The sequence below is a fragment of the Fukomys damarensis genome, unplaced genomic scaffold, assembly GCF_012274545.1.
Source record: "Fukomys damarensis isolate Sample0158 unplaced genomic scaffold, DMR_v1.0_HiC HiC_scaffold_29, whole genome shotgun sequence".
In the NCBI taxonomy this organism is placed as follows: domain Eukaryota; kingdom Metazoa; phylum Chordata; class Mammalia; order Rodentia; family Bathyergidae; genus Fukomys; species Fukomys damarensis.
The window spans coordinates 35,946,776-35,960,493 of record NW_022900941.1 but is presented as its reverse complement, the minus strand read 5'-3'; positions in this window follow the sequence as shown (position 1 = coordinate 35,960,493).

Below are 13,718 nucleotides of genomic sequence, written 5' to 3'. Positions count from 1 at the left end.
ATAGTCAGAATCCCACACTCAGTGCCCCCAGTGAATGCTCTATATACTATTTTTCAGAGGCTGTGTCCACGCATGCTCATCCCCCAGACACCATGATCTACATGAGGGTTAACCTTGGGTGTGGTTCAGTTTTCACTCCTATATCTTGCTCATTTCAAGTACATTTAGTACATTATTACTGCTGTGCAACATTCCTACTATTCACCCCACAAATCCTTTCATTTTGCTCAACTAGAATGCAGAACTCATCCATCCATCCATCAGTCCTCTTACTTTGTGCCCCAGTTCTTGGCTACCACCATTCTCCATTCTACACCTACAGTGTCACTGCTCTAGGAGCCTTGTATACTTCCATCCATGAAGTACTGGGCCTTTTTAAAGTAGCTTATAGAACGTAATATGGTATCCTCAAGCTTTACCTGTGCTGCAGTGTGTGTTACAATGCCTTTCCTCTTCAAAGGATATAACATTGTATTGTGTGGCTAGAACATGGTATTCTTATCTGTGCAGCTGTGGATGATCATTTGGCTTCCTTCCACTTCAGTTTTATTTCTATTTACCAATAAATTAATTATATTTCTTCTGAAATACCCAAGTGCACATAGGTTCCTGAGGACAGGAAATAATACTCAATTGTTGGATGTTATTTAGAATTTCTCTTGGTGGCCACTGCGGCCTTGACCTTGGAAATTTATAAGAATAAGAATGCTGAAAATGCTGGCATAGGAAAGAGGTGGAAGCTGTAAGAAATGATCTATAGTGTTCCATATTCTGCAAAACCTATGTTCCTTAACTTTTTGTGTTAAAGTCACAGAAGCAGAGAGTTTGGCAAGTTCTCTGATGCATTTCTATGAATTCCACAATTTTGTCCCTTGGGAAATAAAGCACAGATACCTGAAACTGTGTCTAAAGGAGGCATCCCACTACCAGCCTACTATCATGCTGATGTCTCCATGTCGGTGAGCTCTAGCTTGTAAAGTCTTACAATAATATTAATTTATTTTATTTGTGTTGTGGTGCCAATTATGAACCCAGGATTCATGCAAACTGTGCTAGTGCTCCTTACCATGATACTTCCCTGCCCAACAGGGAAAGGCACCATTATTTTCCAAGCTAGCCTCTGAATCTGATTCTAACCAAGAGCCTCAAAGTCACATGTGAACTCCAATGAGTAGAAGACAATCTGATAACTTAATAAGAATACAGGACTCCCACAGAAGTTGAAGTGCCTGGAAAAGCCCTAACCACATTCATTGAGAGGATTTGTAGTTAGCACACAGGGGGACAAATAAAAGTCTGAAGTAAAGACAGAGCCAAATGCCTGGAGTAGCCGCCTAAGCATTGCAGTGCCAACAATTGCCTGATGCAACTACATCTGGGTATTGTGGTTCTTGTAATTTGACAGAGTTTTTGTAGCTAGTGACATTTGACTCTGTGGTGTTGTCATGTCCCTACCATGTTCTAGGCTGGTCAAAATTTTTCGCTTATGAGGGAACACTACTGTTTACATGCTCAACTCTTCCTTGTTAGTCAGCTTTGTAATATCAGCACATCCATAGCCCTAGCCTCTGTAGCTCCTGGAAGTTGGGTAGAGAAGCTTGAGGGTTGGTCCTGACAGGGAAGTGGAACCACAGAAGAGCTGCACTGATTTGAATGGCTGAGAAAGAGGACCACTCCTCTTCTTTTCTCCATGGGGAATTACTTTATGGCTTCATGCATGAAAATATTGTCCCAAATGGCCCAGAAGCTGATTGCTTCTGTCTGCTTAGATTTTCTTAAATAAGTGCCCAGAGAGTGGGTTTCAAAGAAGGCCAAAGCACTATACCATGCATCAGAATGTGGGGAGGAATTTCTCAAAAATGCAACTCCAGTGTGATCTTCTCCCTGGGGTCTACGGCTCCAGTTTAAGATGATTCTTTACTCCTGTTGGAGTTAGCTCTCCTGGTAACAAGGTGCAATACAGGCTAGGGACAGCTGTTCCCTCACAAATCCAAGCATCATCAGTGCCGGCCTTCATGAATATGCTGGCAGGGAAGGCCTGTGCATGCTGTATGTGGGAGACCTGCTCTGTCCCTGTCACCATGCCTCCTGACTTACTTCATGCAGAAAAAGGTGGGACACATGTGAGGGCTGATCCATGTGACTGTGTGGTGCAGACAGGTCCAGTGCTCGGAGACCCACCCTAGAACAGCCAGCTGTAGTATGCCATACATTAGTGAAGGGCAAACCACCAATAGGAATGTGTACTTCTTCATGCACAGAGATGACTTGGACAGAGGGTGGGGTGGCTGGTGTCCTTGCCCTTCTAACAGACCTTGTTCTTATCTCCATGACAGAGTTGCTGTACCTGTGCCTTATGATGAAATCAACTGCCTTTCATTTTCCACAAGGACAACTGCACCTACACTGTGGAGTATCGCAAGGACCCAGGAAAAGTCTGTCCTGTCAGTCACTGGCAACTGTAATGTTATCGTGTATGTCTGCTTTTCCCAGACTACCCATTCTCCCTGTGTCTTCTAAAATAATGTGAATGTGTAGCACTATTGGTGAAGTCATTTTTGAGCAAACCAGTGAATATGCATGTTGTTTAAAATGACTAATTATATATGCAGTGGTTCAATGTGCATTTCATAACATGTATACAAAAATAATATAAATTGACAGTCACAGTGTGTTTCCCACATTGCAGTCAGTTATCACACATCGCTTCCAGATGACAACTGCAACCTCTGCCACTTTTCACATGTCTACTTTCTGTTTCCTTTTTCCTGCATCCTGGTGGACAAAGTAAAAATAAATGTATCTATGAAATGATATCAGATTCTCTTATTTCCTTTTTGATGTTCATGTTTATACCCTAACCATTTTTTTTTTAGTTTAGATCCTATCTTCTATGTCCACGCCTCTCTCTCTTTTGCCCAAGATCAGAGCAAGGCAGAGAAAGTAAATTGATGAAGTTCTCACATGAAGTCATGCAGCCTCACAGAAAATCAAGTCCAGGGCTTTGACTCAATTGCCTTAGCCTGGGCACAGGATTCTTGGTATCTTTTGTGCTGCAGATTCCAATATGGGGTGATTTCAAACAATGACAAAATGTACCTGATGCACAGTTTCTGAGGTACAGGGCATGTGCTTTCTCCACCCAGTTCTAATTTTCTAGGTTATAATGAATGCTGTTCTAGCTGTAAACACTGTGGCCAAGCTCCCCAAAGTCACTGGGTTCAGAGCAGTTCTGTGTACCTCATTTCTAAGTACTCATCTTAGTTTTAGAAGAATTGTGTGACAGTCAGTGTCCCACAGAGCCCTGGCTCCTTCTACTTTAGAGATGGTTGTGTCTCCTTTCTCCTATGGATTTAGTGTCCACTGGGACATTCTTTTCTGGTGCTATTTTTCCTCACCTCGCTTCCCCTCCCAAGCTCTTACAATACTTTAGTATCAAAATCTGAATTTACATTACCTGTGCTTTGTGTGGAGGTCATCCACCCACTTGGTGCTTCACTCCTACCTTGGATCCATGAAACCCTATCATCAGCTCTTTTGAATTATGGAGATAGAATTAATGTATGTGGAACTTGTGTCAAATCTGGGAATAAATGCTTCCAATTTTCAACACTAAATAAAAAAGTCATTCCCAGGTATGTGATGACGCCCTGGAAATAGTTCTGGGGAGGGACAGAATGATGGAAGCACATGTGAAAAGCTGTATGTCCTACTTTGAGTCACACAAGGACATATGTTTTGTCTGGATAGTGAGGGTTAGAATCTGGGTTCTTGCAGTTATTTACAAAATCTTTAAAGTGAAATGCCTAAAAGTTGCTCAAAATAAATTGCCTTATTTAAACAACTCTCTAAATGTACAGTACAGCAACCTGAAGACATTCACATGGCAAGGCAGCTGTGATTGTCATGCACCTGCCTGTATTTCTACATGGATTAGGTGGTCACTTTGGTGATTCCCATCTCTCCATCCCCTAGCCAGTTGATTCTATACCTATGTCAATCAATTTAACTCTTCTCTTAATGGGTTCAAGGTCAGTAGGTGTGAGGAATGACCTTTCATGTTCTCTAGCATATTCAGAAAACTGTTTTGACAAGTATTTTAATTTTATCTAGGAAATAATGTAACCTGTATTCTTCAGAGTAACCAAATGTTTTGAAGGTAAGGCATTTGGCCTTGATCTGATCATCAGACAAGGTGTATTTGTATTGGAAATCACACTACTTTCCATAAATATTCACAGTTACTATATGTTAGCTTCAAAAAATAGTATTGAAGGTCCTCCCCTGTGTGCACCCCACCATCTCCAGCACCAGAGAGCCTGCTGGGCCACGCCTTCCCCTCCAGGTGCCTCTGCCATCTTCAGCACCAGGAAGGTAGCCATGCCAGCACTCCTGAACTCCCCCAAACCCCCCTGCACTGTCAGACCTCCTGATTGTGCTAGTGTTTGACCCACTCTATAGAGGAAGAGGTGGTCATAAAGGGTATTTTTCTGTGCTTCCAACTTTCAACATCTTTAAAGAAGGGGCAGGGGAAACCTGTAATAGAAGTGAGTGGAGTTCAACCCTTCAGGAGGGTGGGGAAATCATACTGGGCCTTGCAGCCCGAGGTCAATCTGTGTCATGGGGTTCTGCCACCAGCTAGCTGAGATCAGGGGACTTGGCTCTGCACATGGCAGTGCATGTTGTATACTATGACAGCAGTTAGTCTGAAAGAGGCCTTTCAAACTCATTTCTTTCTTTCTTTTTTTCATTCTACTCTGCAAATTCTTTTTTTTTCCTGTCCTCTTTCTCCAACTCAGTCTCTTACTCCACCATATTATCCCTCATCTACCTTTTTGTTTCTGCTCCTGTCCTAACTCAGATTTCTTCTTTTATTATTTTTTTTCTCTTTTCTTTATGTTCTTTTCTTATGTCATTCTAACTCACTCAAGGGCTATTATACTTCTATTCTGTTTATCTCTTTTGAATTTAACAATTTTCTGACAATTGTGTGGTCATTCTACATCTTCTGGCTTCTCTAATTCTTTTACTTATCTACTCCTCTTCTCCTAACTCTGTCTTAAGCCACCATCCTAAATGGTAAATATACTTCTTGAAAAGTTTATTCACTGCAGACATATTTTGTATTGATTCTTGATTTTAATTTAATTCACATGGTTTGAAGGTGGTAGACTGATGAATACCACAAGTTGTCAATTTGCAAGTTGTGCTTGATCACATTATGTTGCTTATTGTATCAATAGGGATAAAGAATTGTGATTGATTCAATGAGCTGTTTTCTTCAGTACTATGAAAATGAGAATGTCTGAGAGTCACTAGAGACCCATGGGCTGAAGCCCAAGTATATCAGGAACATTTAAGTAATAACCTAAAGGTTATACTAAGGACAACCCAACAACAATAGTAAAAATGAGAAAATGCTTAAGCAAGAGACAGGGACAGACTTCCAGTTCACCAATGGCAAACAGTGGGGTAAATAAGGATGAAAAGTCTGACAGTGAACCATCAGGAAACCCTGAAATCAAAGCACAGGAAGTAAAAAAACATAAATCAGGCTCTAGAGAAATTTTAAATAGAAGTAATTTCCCAGATAATCATAGGGATGATGAGCAAAATGAAAGTTATAATTCAAGACTGTAGAACAGAAACTGAGAGGAAAATAGATGAGCTCAGGACCACGATAGAAGCCATGAATGCCCAGCATAAGAAAGAATTGGAAACAATAAGTGCCCAATGTAAGAAAGAAATGGAATCCACAGGGCAGAATCGAGCAGATTTGAGCAGATATCCAGGAGATTAAGAACTCCATTGAGAGTGTTTGCAATAGAATAAAGGAGTCTGAAGTGTCTCAGATATAGAAGATAAAATTAGAAGTAGTGATAAAGCAGCCACACTTGCTAACATTTAGTAGGCAGAATTGAGAAAATGTTGAGAGGTCACAAAGATATAACTGGATGACTTGCACCCACACTTGGTTACATGACAGCCCCAGTCTCTGGGGAAGTACAGGCTGCCACAAATAAGTTGTATACACTGAAAAAAAAAAAGGGAATCCCTTTCCTAGATGGTCAGTTTTGCAACCTGTACATCATCTAAGTGTGAATGTCTCACAAGCTCTACTTCATCACTTCCTACTAAAATCTCCACTTAAGCTTTAACTCAGGACACTGGCAGCTCAGTGGGCACGTGTTCTATGTGCTGATTAATGCTACCATGTGCCAGAGATGCTATAGAAGGCATTGTACAGAGGCCTGGTATATAAACATCCAAAACAAAAAAACATCTGATGAGATTCTGTGACTCCCATATTTATCTAAAACACTAGTTATTCTGACCATAAACATGCAATCCCATTCAAAAACAGACACAACTTTATAAAGGAATACTTTTTACTCACATAAAATTTTGCTAGTCACAGGATAAAAATTGTATATATTTTAGAATAGATCCAAAAATAGATTCAAGAGTTTAAATGTCAATTGTTAGTCACCGTCTTATTTTTCTGACATAAAAACAGCATTCAGGGGCCAGGGTTTTAGTTTAGTGGCAATGAGCCTGAGTTTGATCCCCCATACTAAAAAACAAAAAAACAAAAATAATTTTCCAGGTGACAACAATGCAGTCTTAACAGATATCCTATGCACGTACAATACAGCCTGCTGCTAGACGACATCACTAGCAAAATGTCTTGTTTCTAAGCACTTTTATGACTTGCTGGGCAAAACATGAAAACACTGTGTTGATCTTACCCTTTGTGGACCATCACATTTAGATAAAACCTCAGTAAGGAAGAAAAGTAGGGATGCAACTTTGCTGTTTTCCAAAATGAAGAGCACAAAATGTGTTTATATTTTGGTTGAGCTTACTGGGATGAGAAAAAGATGTGATCATGGAGAGAGTTCAGAAGAGTTTTTGAGAATGGCAACTTTCTGTATCCTGATTGCAGAGGATTCTACCACACTGCAGGAGGTACATTTCTGGCTATTTTACACTAAAAAAAAAGTTTTACTGTATGATGATGTTTAGAAATAGAGATGAAGAGTTAGAATCCAAATAATTCATGCCACATATTAACAGAAAGGAAGGAAAAATTTTTCATAGTTACCATGAACAGTATTTATATAGAATTAAAGGGTTTTCAGCAGATTCAGGCATATGCATGCCTGTACTCACAGCCATTTCAGAGATGGAGACAGAAAGACTGAAACTTTGTGGCCAACATGGGCAACTTCCCCAGATCCTGTATCAAAGAATAAATACATAAAGGGCTGGGACTATCACTCACTGGTAGAGTATTCCTAGGTTCACTGCTTAGTAGTGGAAATAAATTTAATAGTTTTACAACTAATATCTCAAGGGCCTGAGGCCAAATACTATTGGACAGCTCATGCTATGATTTTACATATAGACATGCAATGATTTCAACAGGATCCCAAGGTACACAAAAATTCAATCACTTTGTAGCACAGGCATGTATGATGAAAGAAAAGTGGCTTATTTACTCTACTGTGCTTTGTATTCCTAACAAAGCTGGGGTATAACCTGGCAAATTTGGGTGCTTAACATTTATGTAATCTTACTATTTGATGGGTGTTGAGGAAGTGGCACAAGATTCTGTGTGATACCAAACTTCCAACTGATCCAAAGCATCCAGATCCATGTTGGGACCTGGACAACACACTGGACAAAGGCAAAGGCAACAAGGTGTCAAGAGCCCCCAAGACCACATGAAAACAAACTACCAAGTGAGAGTCCAGAAGAGAAGCAGACCAGAACAGAGGGTGAGGCACATTAACACACTTGTTCCTTCCATCTCTGCTGATGACACACTTGCTGTTTATAATTGATATGAGCTGTAAAAGTGACTGGAAACTTTTCAAAGGTGTTGCAACTGGTCAGAAAGGGAACTGGAGACAGTGGACCCCAAGAAATCCTCTGTTCCTTGTACTCTGAGCTCAGCTGTTCTGTTTCCAGTAGAGGGCAGGTAACCAGAGAACTTAGTATTTCTAATTCTGCTTAGGCCACATTGAGAATGTTTTTCTACATTTCTCTGTAATCCCAGGAAGGCCACACCTATTGAGAGAGATCCCTGTGTGCACAAGTTAATAGTTCCTACTATAGGAGGATAGTTGGAAAAGATATAGTCCTAAGATTTACTAACAGTCATTTCCCACTTGACTATTTAATGATGTGACTATGTCTGTACTGGGGAAGATAAACCTGCCTGTCAGAAGAGGCAGCAGTTTCAGCAAACCAGAGTAATTGCTGCAGAATCCAACTGCAGCAGCAATATGATACCACAGCAGTGCACAGACTCTGGATTCATCACCCACAAAGCAAAATACACAGTCTAGAAAAGTCAGCTCCATTTTAGAGTCTAATTTGAAAGTGGTACCAAAAGAAAGAAAAACCACAGGAAGCATTAAGGGAAAAGAAAAATGAGAACCTGGATCATAAAGACATTTAGGTCTTGGGAAACTATCCAGATAAATCTTTTACTCTGAAGTGTGAATAATTTTAAAGCTCAAAGGTTTCCCTTTAACTAGAAAATGGCTCTTTGAATTTATCTTTGTACAAAGTATTGTGACAATACACACCTCAGTGACATATTCATTTAAATATCATATTTTCAGTAAATATAAAAAAAACACTGAAAGATATGAGCATTTTCCCCACAATTAAGAGTTCTCTATGATCCAGCAATTTCATTTCTAGATACACTAGATATATATATGTCTATATATACTGAAAGCAGGAAGTTAAATAGGTTTTTTTTTGTTTGTTTGTTTGTTTGTTTTTACCTATACCCATTGCAGTGCTAGTCAAAAGAGCCAAAAGATGGTAACAATCCAAATTTCTATCGAATAAAGAATGTATAAACAAATGTGGTATGCACTGCAATGGAGTATCAGTCAATCTTTAAAATGGAGGAAATGTTGACTGATGCTACAGATGAATGAATTTTTAAGTCTTGAAATTCAATGCAATAGATCAGACACAAAATGATAAATAATTTATTACTCCAGTTTTAGAGATACCTGAATTAATCCAATGCATAGAGAGAGAAAAGAGAATAGTAGTTGATAGGGGCTGGAAAGAAGGAAGAACAGAGATTCATTGCTGAATGAGTGCAGAGTTCCCCTTTGAGGAAATTAAAAGTATTCTGGTGATGGATGGTGGTGAGAGTTGCATAACAATGTGAATCTACATAATGGCACCAAATTGCACACATAAAAATGGTTAAAATGATAACTTATGCATACTTCAACACGCTTAAAAATATTAAATATCATAATAGCCAAGAGGAGGAAATGACCCAAAAGTCCATCACTGAACAACAGACAGTGGTAAATCCCTACATGAAATAGTTTCCACAATAAACTGAAATGAAGCACTGATACGTGTCCCCACAGGATGAATGTGACTGTTAGGTAGAAAAATGCCAGTTGAAAGAGATCATGTATTGCATGATTCCATTTACATGCATTGTCCAGGACAGGTAAATTACACAATATATATTAGTAGCAGTAGTAGTGTATCATTATTATTACATAATATGTAGCATAGAAATATTATACTACATATAGTTGCTTAGGGTTTGGGGAAGGGAGAAGGGGTGGGAAAATCAGAAGACTGATACATGTGTACAGACAGGGTTCCTTTTTGGGATGATGAAAGCGTTCTAAAATTGTAATGGTTGTACTAACGATGTGTGGGTTATAAATGCATTGTTACCTTACATTCTAAATGGATAAATTCTATGTAGCATGTGATCAATATGTTGGTAAAGTTACTTTTCTAAATCACTATACAATTATTTGAAGTTACATACAGCATGCTGATAGACGCTGATATCCACTGGGTACAAACATTCCTTCCTGCAAACATTGAGCTGTGGCACTGCAAGGCATGGGCCACCCTGGGCCTCCTGATGGTCGTGCTCACTGCCAGAAGGTGATCCCAAAGGACTCCGCAGGCAGCTGGGGCTGAACCTGCTGAACAAGGGCTTCAAGGACTATAGAGACCCAGAGAGTCCTGCAACCCAGGAAGCTTAACGTGTGGGCTGCAGCAGAGCAAGATACCAGAGAGCTCAAGAACACTGCCTGGTGGGGAGTGTGGGATATGCCACGCCTGCTAGAGCACTGGAGACTCAGCGTTGCCTACACAGGGGGCCAGAGCATTGACTCCAGGGGATTCTCAGTGATAGCCTGTTTATGCGGACTGGTGATGTAGGGCTGAAGTTGTCCAGGCCCAGTAGCTGAGAGTTCTCAGAACTCGCTGAGGGAAGCATTTACCTGCTCCAGTCCCTGCCTTTTTCTCTTCCTTCCTTCTTTTCTTCCCTCCCTCCCTCCCTCCCTCCTTCCTTCCTTCATCTCTCTCTCCCTCTCTCTCTCTCTCTCTCTCTCTCTCTGTCTCACTCTCTCTCCTTTTCATATTGATCATTCTGCTGTCATCACCAACAATGTGATCATCATCATGTACATTTTAAAAGTCTCACTTGATATACAATTGCCTTTCCTCCAATGAGTCTTAACACTAATGAAAATTAGGCTAAGGCTATGGTCTTGGAATTCTTGATCACACATCTATCTCATGGAGAAAGATTACTTATATGTATTATCTTGATACTGATACTGTATACATACTATAAACTTCAACAAGAAGTTCTTTTGTCATCACACAAGTAGGGTGTCATACATGCATTCCATCACTGGAGTCCGCTGGCTAAAGGAGCACATTATCATAAAAAGCCTACCATTAAATTCTGAATTGTCAAAGGGCTTGCACTAGTTGTGGTGATTTTATTGCTATTGTTGCAGTTGTTTGCTTTGCTTTTCTGTGGTACTGGGGATTGCACCAAGGGAGTGCTAAACCCAGCCATTTAATTTTAACTGCTGCTTCCACCTCTAGCCCCATCCCTAGCACTACTGTTACAATTTAATAGTTCAGAAATAGACCAAGTTCTTGTGCACAACAAGGAAAAGTGGCTAAACATACACTTCATAGTAACTAGCTATGATTTTTGAAGCTCACATGGCAGTAGCAACAGGAACAGGCAGAAAGGCAAGAGGAAAAAGGAGAAAGAGGACCCCTGGACAGCTCAGGCTTGCAGTATTTAAAGGATCAAACACCACTAATCCAGGTGGCTCCCATTGTGGTCAGACACCTCCCACTCCAGGTGCCTCCTATTCTGTCTCTAACTGGTGTCAATGATTTGCCACCTTGGTCATCACCACTTAAACACATTTAAACACAATCAGTAGGGTAGTGTTGTGCTTATAGTTGTGTGAAGGACAGGGAATGGCTCCCTCACCTTCCTTATTTCCAGCTGTACTTCTACCACTGTTAACACCTGGGCCTACTGAAAAGCTAGTTTGTTGCTTATACTCAACTAACTGTTAAAATGTAACAAAATGCCTTCATTTCTAGCTCAAGGATGAGTGACATGAACATTGGATGACACAGATATGCTTGGTGATTAGGAGAGCATCCTGGCAAACTTACTGAGGCCACTACAGGCCATCTAAGTACAGTTGGTGGCTTCCTTGCTAAAAAAAAAATATGCTTGATCATCAGGTAATTATTTTTTCACATGTATAATCATTCAAACAGGTGATACCTTCAATATTCTCTTTTGCTATTAATGTTTGAAAGGGAGAGGCTCACATGACTTGGGACCACCAGAGAGAGAGAGAGAGAGAATCCTTTCCTGGAGGTGGGACCATCACTCAGCCTAAAGATTCCAGAGCTGTGAAACCAGACTGAGATAATGATCAACCAGACTCCAGCCCAGCAGCTAGTCCTTGGAAGCTGCCTCCCATCCTTGCCAGCAGGCCAATGTGGACACTGGGTCAGCGTGCCGCCCAAGCCACATAAGCGGAGTCCTTTCCTGGTTTTCCTCTAGCTGTGCTTTTTCTCTGTCAAATTGTGATTTACTTTTCATTTCTATTTCTCTGAAAGCAAGTACCAACGTGTCACTGAGACACGGGGAGCCATGTTTGTACTCTGAGGAGAGGCTAGGAAGTGTTTCAGGCTGCACATGTTCATAGATGTCTCTAATCCACTCTGCTCCATTTCTTTCACCAGAAAGAATTTTCAGCTCTGCAGTTTTTCATAATTATGCTAGCAATTGAATTCAGTATTTTTGAATGTGTAGATATTTTTTACAGAATAGTAATTATTTTTATATTTAAGTAATTCATATGTAGAAATTGTCTGCTGAAGGAGAAGGAGCTGATCAAAAGTAAAGTGGATGGCTCCACCTACACAGGTGGGAAATCAGGTATGGACAGCTGAGTGATCTGGGTTGCAATAATTTTGGTCCACATAATTATAAAGTTTCCCTTTTTCTTCCCTTCTTTTTGCTTTTGTTTTGTGTTTTCTTTTTTCTGCATGTTTTTAACACAAGGCAATGATGGAGGGGGAGAGAAATAAAATCAGAGGGGGGAAATGCCAAAACACATTTTCTACAATATCTAGAATCCATAGTTCTTATCAAGACATATGAGTTCTTGGTGAATTATTTTTCCTAGTTTTCAGTGCCAATCGAGATTTTGCAAAAGCTGTGACCGTCAGAAAGCTTATTTTCCAGATGGAATAGCCTCGTTCCCTTTTCTCTTCACTCCTCATTTTTCAAAAGGGGATAAAAGGATGTGTTCTGTTCTTGCAAACAGTAGGAGCAAACTGTCAGAGAGCCCTTCTGACACTGTACAGTGTGGATGCCTTTTCACAAACATCCAGGTTTTAGCACAGTGGAAAGGTCCAGAACATGTTTCTCTCCACATAAATACCCCTGGAATACATAAACTGGTTCTGCAAAAATCCTTTCATTTCATTTCCCTTCTCTGAAAACTGCACATCTTTTTCTTTTGCTCCCCCTTATTTTGCTCCAGGCACTTGAGGATGGGTCTGCTCTGGCAGAGGCAGGCAGTTTCTCACAGTATCCCCACTGGGATGTGCTGTGCTGGACCTGTGTCAGACTGGGCCAGGCCAGAGGGAGCAGAGAGATACTGCACAGGATTTTCCTTTGGTCCAGGAGCCAAGTCCTGGTGCCTTCCCTTTTTCTGGTCCTAAAATTATTTAGTGTAGTTTTAAAGTCTGGGGTGTCATGTTCCTGTGGTGGTCGGGTGTCACAAGACCAGCCCTCATTTTCCCAAACCTTTCTTTCTCTCCCCAGGGTAAAAAGGAGACAAGAGTACAAAACAAGAATAAATTTTATTTACAGAAAAAAGACTGAGAATTAGAAAGGCACTCCAGAGGGAAGGAGGGGGTGAAGGGAGGGCAGAGGTAAGGGGAAAAAATGAGAATCAAGTCTTGTCATGTAGATGTACAAGATCGCAACAATGAATGTAACTGTACTGTATCCCTAAAATGTATCAATAAACTCAATTAAAGCTGAAAAAGAAAAAGAAAGGCACTCCAATACTCCAAAGGGGTGGCAAGCTGGGTGACACTGAGGAAAGCCAGCGGTCCTGAGTTCATGGGGCTGAGGATGTGGTCCCTCTTTCTGGGAGCAGCCCCATCCCATCAGTTGGTTGTCTCCCTCGGGGTTCAACTAGGCAACAATTAGGTTGGATGAGGTTACAAACTCCAGATTCTCTTTGCCTATAAGTTTGATTCTCAGGTCACTGCAGAAGTAGCTCTTCTCCTAAATTGACATAGGTCCGTGTCCTTGTTCTGACCTTGCAGTGGGGGTCCCATCTATTCTTCCAGGGGCA